The following is a 13,851-nucleotide window of genomic DNA, read 5'->3' on the forward strand; positions in this document are numbered from 1 at the left end:
CAGCCTGAAGACCGTTCCTGGAATTTTCAGCAGCATCTTCCTTTCAATAAAGTGTTTCTTGCTTGCCAGTGGAGCTTGATGTGTTTTTTTGGCAGCCCTGCTCAACAGTTCCACGCCGTCCTCTGCTCACCTGTCCCAGGGCTCTGCTGCTGACACGACCTTCTGCTGCACTCACCGCTTAGTAATGTGCAGTCACGTGAATGTCTGCTCCTCTGAAGAAATGACAGACGATGAGGACCACCCCTTGCTGTTGGTGCCCCTTAGCTGATTACATTGTACTTTTTTTGTTTTGACTGAGCACCCCGGGGGTGCTCAGGGCTTAGTACTGACTCTGTACTCAGGGATCACTCCTAATGTCCTCCCAGAATTACATGGGGATCCAGGGATCAAACCCACATCTGCCATGTGCAAGGAAGATGCCTTTCCCTCTGTACACTATATCCAGCCCCTCACTGAATGCTCTTGAACAGTGCAGCTGTTTGTTGAAAGATCCTATGTGGTACATGGGCCAGGCAGGTGAGCTGGGTCATTCCCAGGCAGGTCAGCTGGACACCTGTGAGACTGGACTCCTTTCATGTGGAACCTCTCTGAGAATTTGCAAGGAGCTTTGTGAAGAGCATTGCCTGGTTCAGCAAGGAGACTGGAGGGAAGCTCCTTAGCAGAGAGAGTCACAGAAGTTGGGGCTCCAGACTAAGGCTGCTTATCTTTAAAATATTTTTTTTAGAGAACTATGATTACAAGGGCTGGAGCGATAGCACAGCGGTTGGGCGTTCGCCTTTCATGCGGCTGACCCGAGTTCGATTCCTCCGCCCCTCTCGGAGAGCCCAGCAAGCTACCGAGAGTATCGAGCCCGCACGGCAGAGCCTGGCAAGCTATCCATGCGTATTGGATATGCCAAAGACAGTAACAATAAGTCTCTCAATGAGAGACGTTACTGGTGCCCGCTCGAACAAATCGATGAGCAACGGGATGACAGTGATGACAGTGATGATTACAAAGTTATTGATTAGTTCTATTAGATTAGTTTTATTAATTTATTAGAATAACGTAATTTCAACATCAATCCCACCACCTGTACCAACTTCCCTCCACCAGAGTTCCCACATCCCCTCACCATCCCAACATTCACCCTACCCCCTCCTGTCTAATTGACAGGCAAAGCACAAAGTTTCAGTGGATGGATCTTAGATCTCATGTTTTCAGTTTTGTGGAATCTGTTTTGGATCTATGGCTATGCTATTCAATCATATCACCAGTATAGCTGAAGCCTTGATGCCTGTTTACCTATTACTTCCAGTTTTTTTCTTCACCCCATTGATTTCTTTCTTTCTCTGTCCTCCTCCTCTCTAGCCACTAGGGTCAAGAGTCATTTAAGCATCCCCTTTTACTACAAGATATTTCCTCATACAGTATTCTATATCCCACGGATAAGTGAGGTTGTCCTGCCTGTCTCCAAAGTTCAGACTGCATCTGCTCTCAGCGCCCACAGGTTCTGAGCCCATACAGAGACACAGTTCTGTCCCACAGGAAAGTGCATATCACTTGTAGCCCCAGGGGTGAGGGGACATTCACTCATACTGTGCTGCCAACTGCATTGTAAGACTCCCCTTCGCGTGCCCCCTCTGCTGAGTTCCTTCCTGTCCTTTCCTCACTTCCACTCACGTCTAGTGGCCTTCAGGGGCATCCTTCATGCCAGACACTCCAGGGTTCACAGCCCATGCAGACATGTGCAGAAGACCTAAAGGGGTGGGGTGAGAGAGACAGTGAGGGAGGCTTCACAGAAGCCAGAACCCTCTGCTCCATTCACTCAGGTCTCTCAGATATCCCAGCATGTACTTTAGTGGAGACAATGTGGAACCCAGGAGAGGTGGGGGTCCCATTTTTGCATCAGCTGTACCTAATTGAGTGTGGTGGGGGCCAGGTCCTTTCACAGAAGGTGTTATTGTTCCCAGGGAGCTGGCAGGACTGATCATCATGTCAGAAACTGAACAGGAGTTGGCACTCTCCCACCTGGCCTTCGGCTGTGAGTCTCCAGATGCTAATCCAAAAAACCTTCCCCGCACCCTCAGCTGGAGCTCCGGGTGGAGCCCAAATGCCCATTTCCTGCTCAAGCAGGGCAGGTGTGGGATCAACACCTAGAGAGCAGCAAATGGGAACTTGGAGCCACAGCTCAGAATGTCACATGTCAGATAGCTTCACTGGGTGAGTACTGCAGAAGGTTCATGGAAAAGCAGTTGAGAGGTCTGTATTAAGAGTGACAGAAAAAATCCTAGAAGCCAGTTTCATCAGTGCCTTCCTTGGGCTCACCTAGGATCCAGCTCTTATCCCTCTTCAGGGAAGATTCTGGAGCAATTACATAGCAATTATGTAGCAACCCTTATCTTAGGGCTCTGGAAACCAAACATTCCCAGGGCACCCTCCCAATACCTACCAATTGTACTTGTCAAATGACAGGAGGCAGTGCAGAGTGGTGGTTACCTGCCCACACCATATGGTCAGACTGTATAAATTTGAGTTTTGTTGGCTATGAGTGATTCTTGGCCAGTTATTTTTTGTGTGTGTGTATCAGTTTTCTTATCTACTAATGGAATGGTAGGCATATCCAAATGATAATTAAATGAGCAAGTATATGTAGAGATTTTAGGAGACATTGCGATTAAGCATTTCTCTTGTGACCACTGAGCTCTGTATACCCTGCCTATTTTCTATGTTGTTAGAAAGGCTGTCTTCCCCGGGGCCCCTTGGAGGGATGGGCTCCAGCTTCTCTCCCTGCCCCAAGCAAGGTAGCTGGGATAGAGAAGGGATCACTAACTTAATAATGGTTGGAGGGATCGGTCAGGATGGGAGATGTGTGCTGAAAGTAGATACAGGTCCAAACATGATGGCCTCTCAGTATCTGTATTGCAAACTACAATGCCCAAAAGTAGAGAGTAAAAAGGAAATTGTCTGCCACAGAGGCAGTGGGTAGAGTCGGGTTGTGGTGGTGGGAGTAGAATTGGGGACATTGGTGGTGGAAAATGTGCACTGGTAGAGGAATGGGTGTTCGATCATTTTATGACTAAAACTCAATTATGAAAGCCTTGCAACTATCTCACGGTGATTCAATTAAATAAATAAATAAATTTTATTACTGGGCAACTTGAATGCACACACACCTTGGAATTGGTTGGGTTTTTAGAAGTGGGCTTTGGTTGTCTCCATCTCCTTTTCCCTCCGGTGTCAGGAATGCTTTCCTGAGGTATGAGCTTTCTGGCACATACACAGTTCTGTCTCTGTCCCCCTCCTCTCGTCTATTTTTTCAAATAGTCTGTTATGTCTGTGAGTTGTTCTGCAGGCATGCTACCAGTAATTTTCTATTTAGGTTTAAGAGCTTAGTCTTGAAGAATGAGTCACCACTGAATTTCTTTCTAACAACCAATCACTAATCACAAAATCCCATTGATAGTTGATTTCTCGACTATCAATTAGTAACCTCTCCATTCGTCCTATCCCTGAGATTTTAGAAGCCTCTCTCCACTCGGCCTTCCCAAGGATGCCACATTGGAGGCTCTTTCGGGGTCAGGGGAATGAGATCCAGCTTGTTACTGGCTTTAGCATATGAATACACTTGGGAAACTTTCCAGGCTCTCCCATGTGGGCAGGAAACTCTCAGTAGCTTGCTATTTTCTCCCAGAGGGAGAAGTAGGTTATAAGATATATATCTTATATATATATCTTATATATATATCTTATAACCTATATAGATATAGATATAGATAGGTTATAAGATATAGGTATATATATAGGTATATATAGGTATATATATGGGTATATATAGGTGTATATACAGGTATATATAGATATATATAGGTTATAAGATAGGTATATATGTCTTATATATATCTTATAACCTATATATAGATAACCTATATATAGATACATAGGTTATAAGATATAAGATATAAGATATCTGGGAGCTTGCTTTTAAGTCTCTGGATGTTGGCCATTGATGGGATTACACACACCTGGGTCCCTCTGCCGGAACCTTCATGTGAGAGGCTTGTCTGAACATGTGGAGAGGGGCCTTGAGCATGAGCACCGAGCACCAGAAACAAATATCCACGCACTATCGGCTGGGCAACAGATTTGGTGTGCAGAAATTCAGATGGCGAGCAAGAAGAAGACAACTCATGTGTGCTTGGGAAGTCAGCACATGATCCTGTGGGTGGTGGACAGCAAGACACTCCACACAGATGACAAGGTGGTGAGAACACAAGCTGTAAGCTAGGGATCAGCAGCCGCAGGTGGGGACTGGCAGAAAGCAATGTTTCTCCTACTCTTTCTATTTATCTTGGCCACTCTGACCTCTTCTGGAGAGGTGTAGGACTGATGGAATGAGCCCCTGGGCGATATAGACCTTACATGGCACCAGCTTTAACTAGGCAAGCATCAAACTATACTGAGTTACCTTATTTTACTGGGCTTGGAGAAGAATCCCTCCACCTAATTTCTTAGGAAACTGTGGACTCAGGTTGGAGAAAGGAATTAGTCTTTGTAGAAAAGAAAAGACAGTCCTAAATTCTTCTTTAAATTTTTTTTAATTGAATCACTGTGAAATACAGTTACAAAGCTTTCATGTTTGAGTTTCAGTCATACAATGATCAAATACCTTCCCTTCACCAGTGTACATTTTGCACCACCAATGTCCCCAGTTTCCCCCCAACCCACATATTCCCTAGCCTCTATGGCAGGCAATTCCTCCCATAATCTCTTTCTACTTTTGCAGCCCTAAATTTCACCAATTATTTTCCAGCAATGTTGTCTTCCTTCACAACAGAAAAAGAATTTCAGAGATAAATAATGATGGAAGTTTATTTAGAGATTATGGAGAGAGAGAGAGAGAGAGAGAGAGAGAGAGAGAGAGAGAGAGAGAGGGAGAGAGAGAGAGGGAGGGAGGGAGAGAGAGAGAGATTGAGAATGCAAGCTTCTCCAGAGTGGAAAGTTGAAAATACACATCTGAGCACTTCGGGTTGAGATGTGAGATGTGGGCAGCCCCTTCCTGCCAAACTCCCTCCCCCATGAGTCCTCTGCTTGCCTTTGCAGTTGTTTTTATATGTTTTCTTTCAAATTTTCCCCATGTGAAGGCACCAGCACTGGCCCTTGAGAATTCTGGACCCTCCCAGTAGAAGAAAAACTTTAGCAATAACAAAAGGTTGTGATGATGATATGAAGGTGGCCAACCAAAATCAAATATCTTCCTCTTCACAACCTCCTAGCACAACACTTTCATGATGATCCCTTAACATGGGGGAGGTCAGTGCCCTCTACAAATAGGTTGTTCTCTCTGTGCTCGATAAATCAATACCTTTTGTAAATATTTAGAATTGCTCATGCATTATATGACTCTTTGTCAACTTTTCCTTTTATCTATAATATTTACTAAGGAAAAGAGACAACATTCATACCAGATACCTCATTTGTACTATCACATTTGATCCTCTTAATGATTATGATAGGTAATATTACTACCTCTAGTTTACAAATATGGGAATTAATGCTGAGAGTGATTCAGAAGCTTTCCTAGGGTTCACTATATCACTGTCATCCTGTTGCTCATCGATTTGCTTGAGCGGGCACCAGTAACGTCTTCATTGTGAGACTTGTTGTTACTGTTTTTGTCATATTGAATACGGGTAGCTTGCCAGGCTCTGCTGTGCTGGTCCTGGTAGCTTGCTGTACTCTCCGAGAGGGATGGAGGAATCGAACCCTGGTCGGCTTCATGCAAGGCTAATGCCCTATCCACTGTGCTATTGATAAGCTTTCCTAGGGTTACTGAGTATAAATGTCAGATATAACTCGGGTATTCCTAGTATATAGACAATGCTTTCTCCATCTGAAAGTTAGGGTCAAGTATTGGCCTAATTCTGAGGTTTTCTGCTTCCTTAAGAAATTTGTGTTCTAGTATGTATTAATTAAAAACAAAAAACATGACAAAGCTATGCAATAGAAGTGTTTATAATGGGCTGACTGGAGGCAAAAAAGAAAAATTTCAGCTTGATTGAGGCTCTGGGAAAAACTCAACAAAAAATTAGATTCTGTAACCAACTTTGAAGGAGAAACTGAGTTTTGAGGGTAGAAAAAAAGTAGACCAGAGAGTTAATACAGGGGGTAAACACTTTACTTGCATGTGACCAATCCAGGTTTGATCCTTAGCACCACTTGACCCCTGAGCACGACAGAAGTGAACCTTGAGCACAGAGATGGGAAATGTTTCCTGTATGCTCCCCAAGCTCCTACCATTTCCCTCAAAGTGTGGACCAATGTCCTACCCTTCCCCCCAAATTTGAAAAAATAAAAAAAAATGGAGAACGCAGTAGGTGGTCCAAGCCGTGCTGAGGTCTGAGGGGAATGCCCCGAGGACTTGGTCATAGTGCTAGCATAGGGATTCTGAGAATGGCCAGTTCGTGACAAATAGATTTGTCAGAAGTTTTAACAGTCCTAGGGTGTGATGCTAGCCTTAGAGGAGGGAAGTGACACTTGATCTGGCCTGCTCTGTGCAAGAAGACCTAAAGGATCATTTCTGTGTAGAAATTGGGAGGTGAGTAATGTCAAAATACTTTGCAATTTTTTTTCGCGTTTTTTGGGGGGGTCACACCTGGCGATGCACAGGGGTTACTCCTGGCTCTGCACTCAGGATTTACCCCTGGCGGTGCTCAGGGGACCATATGGGATGCTGGGAATAGAACTCGGGTCAGCCGCAAGGCAAACGCCCTACCCGCTGTGCTATCACTCCAGCCCAGTACTTTGCAATTTTGTTCCTTTTTTCCCCTCCTCTTAATTTAGAAGGACACTCCGTGATTAGAAAAAGCTAAAACAAACCAATCTGAGGCATGTATTTTGTAGAGTGTGACAACCTCTCTCTGGGAGAAGCTGCCTGTTGCATTCTACTGCCTCTTACTAGATTAAATGGAAGTTTAAGAACACTTTTGCACTGATAAAGCCTCCAGACCTTTGAGTAACAGAAAAGGCCAGTGAAGACTGTGCAGTGGAAACCTTTTCTACCTTTAGCCTCCCAGCTTTTCATGACCCTACTAACGTTCTCCCCCTCTACTATGACATTTTCCTACTATTTTCTGTACATGAAGTCAATGTTCATTTATGTTCCTCAATTGCACATAATAACTGTCTCCCTCATGAATATGCATGAGTTTCCTGGAAACAATTACAATATGTAAAAGTCATCACAATTCGTCTCTGCTGGACAGCCTAGCACAAAGCCAAGCCTCTGCTCCCTCTGTTTGAAGTTGTTCTCCAGGCTACGCTGCTGACTGTCGTTTCCAGCTACAGTTGTCTCTTTGCCAATAAAGCCCCTCTTTTCTATTTCTTCATTTTTCCATTAAAGAACTGTGATTTACAAGGATATATATTTACAAAGCTGTGATTGCAGTTTAGATCTCCTGTTTTCAGTTTGTTGAGTCTTTTTTGGATCTATGGCTATCCCCCTCACCCACATCATAAGTCCAAATGAAGCCCCGATGCCTCTTCACCTGTTACTTCCACTTCTCTTCTCCCCGCTTGATTTTTTTCTTTTTGGGTCACACCCGGCGATGCATAGGGGTTAGTCCTGACTCTACACTCAGGAATTACTCCTGGCGGTGCTCAGGGGACCATATGGGATGCTGGGATTTGAATCCAGGTTGGCCGCGTGCAAGGCAAACACCCTACCCTCTATGCTATCACTCCAGCCCCTTCCCCCTTGATTTTTATCCTTCTATGTCCTCTCTAACCACTGGGGTCAAGAGTGATTTAGGCATCCCTCCTTTACTACAGTACATTTTTTGATCCAGTGTTTTATATTCCACAGATAAGTGAGATTATCCTGTGTTTGTCTTTCTTCTTCCGGCTTACTTCATTCAACACGATATCTTTCAGTTCCAACCAGGTTGCACCAAATTGCATGATTTCATTGATCCCTGCAGCTGCACAGTATTCCGTTGTGTATATGTACCACATCTTCATAATCCATTCATCTCTTGTTGGACACCTATGTTGATTCTGTATCTTAGATATTGTACTGAGTGCAGCATATGTCCATTTAAGAGAGTGTTTTTATTTCCTGCGGTTTGATACACAAAAGTAAAATTACTGGGCCATATGGCAGTTCAATTCTGTTTCTAAGAACTCTCCAAACTCTTTTCCACAGGGGTTGTACCAGACAATATTCCCACCAGTAGTGGATGAGAGTTCCTTTTTCACCACATCATCACCAACACAGATTGTTTCTACTATTTTTGATGTGCCATTCTTACTGGTATGAGATTGTATCTTATTATTGGCTTGATTTGGATTTCTCTGATAAAAAGTGATGCTGAGAATTTTTTTCATGTGTCTATTGGCCATCTGCCAGTTTTCCTCAGAGAAATGCCTATTCATTTTCTCTCCACATTTCTGAATATTTTAATCTTTGTGAGTACTTTTTTCTATCTTATCTTTATCTAATGTGTTTAATGCTAATATTTTCCCCATACAGTTAACTACCTTTTAGTTTTAGCCTGTGTTTCTTTTGACATACAAAAGCTCTTTAATTTTATGTCATCTCATTTGTTTATTTTTTATACTGTGTTGCTTTACCAGTGGTTTCAGGTCACTGAAGACAACTTTGAGATCCAAATATTAAAGTGTTCTGCCTATATTTTCTTCAATGTACATTATAGTTTCTGGTTATATCTCAAAGTCTTTGATACACTTATAACTGATCTTTTTTTCATTTCTTTGATGTCGCTATCTAGATTTTACAGCACCATTTGTTGAAGAGGCTATTTTTACTCCATTTAATCTTCGTAGCTGCCTTATCAAAAATTAACTTCCCATGTATATGGGATTTTGTCATAGGGTATTTGATTCTGGCCAATTGATTAGAAGATCTATCTTTGTTCCAGCACCATGCAGTTTTGGTAACTATAGCTTTATAGAACAGTTTCAAGTTATATAATAAAATGCTTCCCAATTTCCTACTGTCAGGTATGGCTTTGATTATTCATGGTCCTTTCTAGTTCCACAAAAACTTTATTACTGACATTTCTAGATTCTGGACGAGTTTCATCTGAATTTAGGTGGGGATTACACGAATTTATGTACTAGCTTAGGTAGGATAGCCATTTTGATAATATTGGTTCTTCTAATCCATGATCCTTAAATATTTTTCCATTTTCTAAGGTCTTCTATTTATTTCTTAAATGATTTAAAGTAATAATGGTATAGATCTACAATATCTTTTGCTGATTCCTAGATACTTGAATGTTTTTGGATACTATTTTAACTTGGATAGACTTCTTATTCACTTTCTCCTTGGATTCATTCTTTGTACATAGGAAATTGATTTTTTTGTGTTGACTATGCATCTGGCCACTTTGCTGTATTGGTTTATTGTTTCTAGGAGAATTTTTTGTAGACTCTATAGGATCTTATATGTTTATGTCCTCTGTACATAGTGATAATTTGAGTTTTTCTTTTACAATTTGGATCCATTTGATTTGTTTTTTTTATGACAGATTGCTGTAGCCAGGACTTCTAATACTATGTTGAATAGAAATGGAAAGAGAGGATATCTTTGTCTTTTACCTGATTCAGAGGCAATTTCAGTTTTTCACAAAGGATGATACTGGCCATGGGTACTTTATAGATGGCCATTATTAATATCATGAGGAAGGTCCCTTCTACCCCTACTTTGTTGAGGGTTTTAATCATGAATAGGTGTTGGGTCTTGTCAAAGGCTTTATCTGCATCAATTGATATGATCATATGATTTAATCTTCTCTTTCATTAATGTGGTGTTAGTTTATTAATTAATATATGTTGAATTGCCCATGCATCCCTGGGATGAGTTCCCCTTTATCAGGGTGATAATTTTGATATGTTTTGAATTTGGTTAGACAAAATTTTGTCAAGGATATTTGCATGGACATTCATCAGGAAGATTACTTTGAAAGTTTCTTTACTGGAAGTGTCTCTGTTTGCTTTGCATATTATTGTTATATTCATAGATGGTATTAGTAAGGATTCCTGTGTTTTTGATATATTGAAAGAGCTGAAGGAGCATAGGCAGTACATTTTCTTTGAAGGTTTGAGAGAACTCATTGGTAAACCCATCTGGACTGGAACTATTGTTCTTGGGGAGATTCTAAATCATTGCTTTAATTTCCATACTTGTAATTGGCCTGTTTAGGTATTCTACTTCCTCCTTGTTCAGCTATGGCAGATTACATGACTCTAAGATAATCTATCCATTTCTTCTAGGTTTAAGAGCATAAAGTTTAAGAGCATGTTTTTAAGAGCAGTTTAAGTTTAAACTTAAAATTAAAATTAAAAATGTTTTTAAGAGCAGTTTAAGAGCATGAAGTTCATAGTAACCTCTCATTATACTTAGTATGTGTGAAGGATTGATTGTAATTTGTCCCTTTCATCTCTTATCTGATTTGTTGGAACATTTTCTCTTTTTTTCCCCTCTTGACTCCAGGTAATTTACCTATTTAATTTATTCTTTCAAAATACCAGCTCCTGGTTTCATTGAGTCTTTGAATTGCTTCCTTGGTTTTTATGGTGATTTCTGCTCTAGGTTTTTGTGGGTTTTTTTTCTTTTTTAAATTTTTCTTGCCTTTTGGGTCACACCTGGCGATGCACAGGGGTTACTCCTAGCTCTGCACTCAGGAATTACCCTTGGCAGTGCTCAGGAGACCATATGGGATGCTGGGAATCGAACCCAGGTCGGCTGCATGCAAGGCAAATGCCCTACCTTCTGTGCTATTGCTCCAACTCCTCTGCTCTAGTTTTTATTATTTCCCTGCTTTTGATACTCTTTGAATTTGTTTGCCGATTCTTCTCCAAGTTTTTAAGTGTATGTTAAGGTTGTTAATTTGGACTTTTTCTTCATTTTTCTCCTTTTTTTTAAAATTAGTGAATCACCATGAGGTACAGTTGTAGACTTACAAACTTTAGTGCTTGTGTTTTAGTTATACAATGATCCAGTACCCATCCCTCCACCCATTCTCCACTACCAATGATCCCAGTATCCCTCCCACTACCCCTGCCTCACCCCTCCACCCCATCCTGCCTCTGTGGTAAGGCATTCCCTTTGGTTCTCTCTCTCCTTTTAGGTGTTGTGGTTTGCAGTAGAGATATTGAGTGGCCATCGTGTTTGGTCTATAGTCTACTTTCAGAACGCATCTCCCATCCCGAGCGGGTCCTCCAAACACCCTTGACTTGGTGATCCATTCTCTTTCTGGGCTGCCATTTCCCCCAGTATGTGTGGCCAGCTTCCAAGCCATGGAGTAAACCTTCTGGTACTTATCTCAACTATTCTTGGGTGTTAGTTTCCCATTCTATTACTTTACATTCCACAGATGAGTGCAATATTTCTATGTCTGTCCCTCTCTATCTGAGTCATTTAACTTAGCATGATACTTTTCCTTTTTGGGTAACACCCGGCGATGCACAGGGGTCATTCCTGGCTCATCCATTCAGGAATTACCCCTGGTAGTGCTCAGGGGACTATAGGAATTGCTGGGAATCGAAACCGGGTCGGCTGCATGCAAAGCAAATGCCCTACCCGCTGTGCTATCGCTCCAGCCCCTAGCACGATATTTTTCATGTTGATCCACTTATATGCAGATTTCATGACTTCATCTTTTATAACAGCTGCATAATATTCCATTGTGTAGATGTACCAAAGTTTCTTTAACCAGTCATCTGTTCTCGGGCACTCGGGTTTTTTTTTCCTCCAGATTCTGGCTATTGTAAGTAGTGCTGCAATGAAAATACAAGTGCAGATGTCATTTCGACTAAACTTTTTTGCTTCTCCAGGATATATTCCCAGAAGTGGTATTTCTGGGTCAAATAGAAGCTCAATATCTATTTTTTTTAATTTTTATTTTATTTTTATTTTTTAAAAAATTTTATCACCATGTGGAAAGTTACAGAGTTCTCAGGTTTATGTCTCAGTTATACCGTATTCAAACACCATCCCTTCACCAGTGCCCATATTCCACCACCAAAATCCCCGGTATACCCCCCGCCCCCACCCCAACTGTATAACTGATGAATTTCACTTTATTTTCTCTTCACCTTGATTACGTTCCATATTTCAACACAAAACTCACTATTGTTGTGGGAGTTATATCCCCAAACAAGATAAGCCTAATAAGGAGGCACTTGATAATTAGTTTTCCATTAAAAGATTGTATGTTTTCAGGTTTTAGAAAAGGTCATGCGGCCGCTTTAGCGGCTGCGCGGCTAGGATGTGTCCCAGTCCCGAATCCTGGAGTCGTGTTAGTTGCTGCTCAGTGTCGCCAGGGTTCCATCTGGAGAAGGTGTGCTGGCGGCACCTCCTCCTTCCGGCCCCCTGGTGTTGCTGGCCCCGATTCAATATCTAATTTTTTGAGAAGAGTCCATATTGTTTTCCAAAGGAGCTGGACCAGTCGGCATTCCCACCAGCAGTATAGGAGGGTCCCTTTCTCCCCACATGCTCTCCAACAGCGGTTGCTTTTGTTCTTTTGGATGTAGGCTAGTCTCTGTGGTGTGAGATGATATCTCATAGTTGTTTTGATCTGCATCTCCTTGATGATTAGCGATGAAGAGCATTTTTAAATGTCCTTTTTTGGCCATTCAAATTTCTTTGAGAAAGTTTCTGTTCATCACCCCATTTTCTCATGGGGTTGGACGTTTTCTTCTTGTAGAGTTCAACCAGTGCCCTACATATCCTTGATATCAACCCCTTATCAGATGGGTATTGGGTGAATATTCTTTCCCATTCTGTAGATTGTCTTTGTATTTTGGTCACTGTTTCTTTTGAGGTGCAGAAGCTTCTTATTTTGAGATAGTCCCATTTGTTTATCTCTGTTTTCACTTGATTGGTCAATGGCATGTCATTTTTGAAGATACCTTTAGCTTCAATATCATGGATGGTTTTGCTGGCCTTGTCTTTAATGTACCTAATGCATTCTGGTCTGACGTTGAGGTCTTTAATCCGGTTTGATCTGATTTTTGTGTATGCTGTTAGGTCGAGGTCTAAGCCCATTTTTTTTGCATGTGGTTGTCCAGTTATGTCAGCACCTTTTGTTAAAGAGGCTTTCCTTGCTCCACTTCACGTTTCTTGCTCCCTTCTCAAAGATTAGATGTTCATACATTTGGGGTTGTGTGTAAGGATATTCCACCCTGTTCCATTGGTCTGTGGCTCTGCCTTTGTTCCAGTACTATGCTGTTTTCATTGTTACCGCTTTGTAGTAAAGTTTGAAGTTGGGGAGGGTGATGCCTCCCATCTTCTTTTCCCCAAGAATTTCTTTGGCTATTCATGGTGGTTTGTTGTTCCATATGAATTTCAGGAGTGTTTGATCCATTTCTTTGAAAAATGTCATGGGTATCCTTATAGGGATCACATTGAATCTGTATAATTCTTTGGGGACTATTGCCATTTTGACAATGTTAATTCTTCCAATGCATGAGCAGGGCATATGTTTCTATTTCCTCGTGTCCTTTTTAATTTCTTGGAGTAGCGTTTTGTAGTTTTCCTTGTACAGTTCCTTTACTTATTTAGTTAAGCTGATTCCAAGGCACTTGATTTTCTGCGGCACAATTGTAAACAGAATTGCTTTTTTCATGTCACTTTCCTCTTTCTCATTATTTGTGTATAGGAAAGCCATGGACTTTTGGGTATTGATTTTATAGCCTGCGACTTGACTGTACAAGTCTATTGTTTCTAGGAATTTCTTGGTAGAAGCTTTAGGGTTCTCTAGAAAAAATATCATATCATCTGCGAATAGTGAGAGCTTGATTTTTTCCTTTCCTATCTGGATGCCCTTAGTGTCTTTTTCTTGCCTA

This window comes from Sorex araneus, chromosome 1, assembly GCF_027595985.1.
Source record: "Sorex araneus isolate mSorAra2 chromosome 1, mSorAra2.pri, whole genome shotgun sequence".
Classification (NCBI taxonomy): domain Eukaryota; kingdom Metazoa; phylum Chordata; class Mammalia; order Eulipotyphla; family Soricidae; genus Sorex; species Sorex araneus.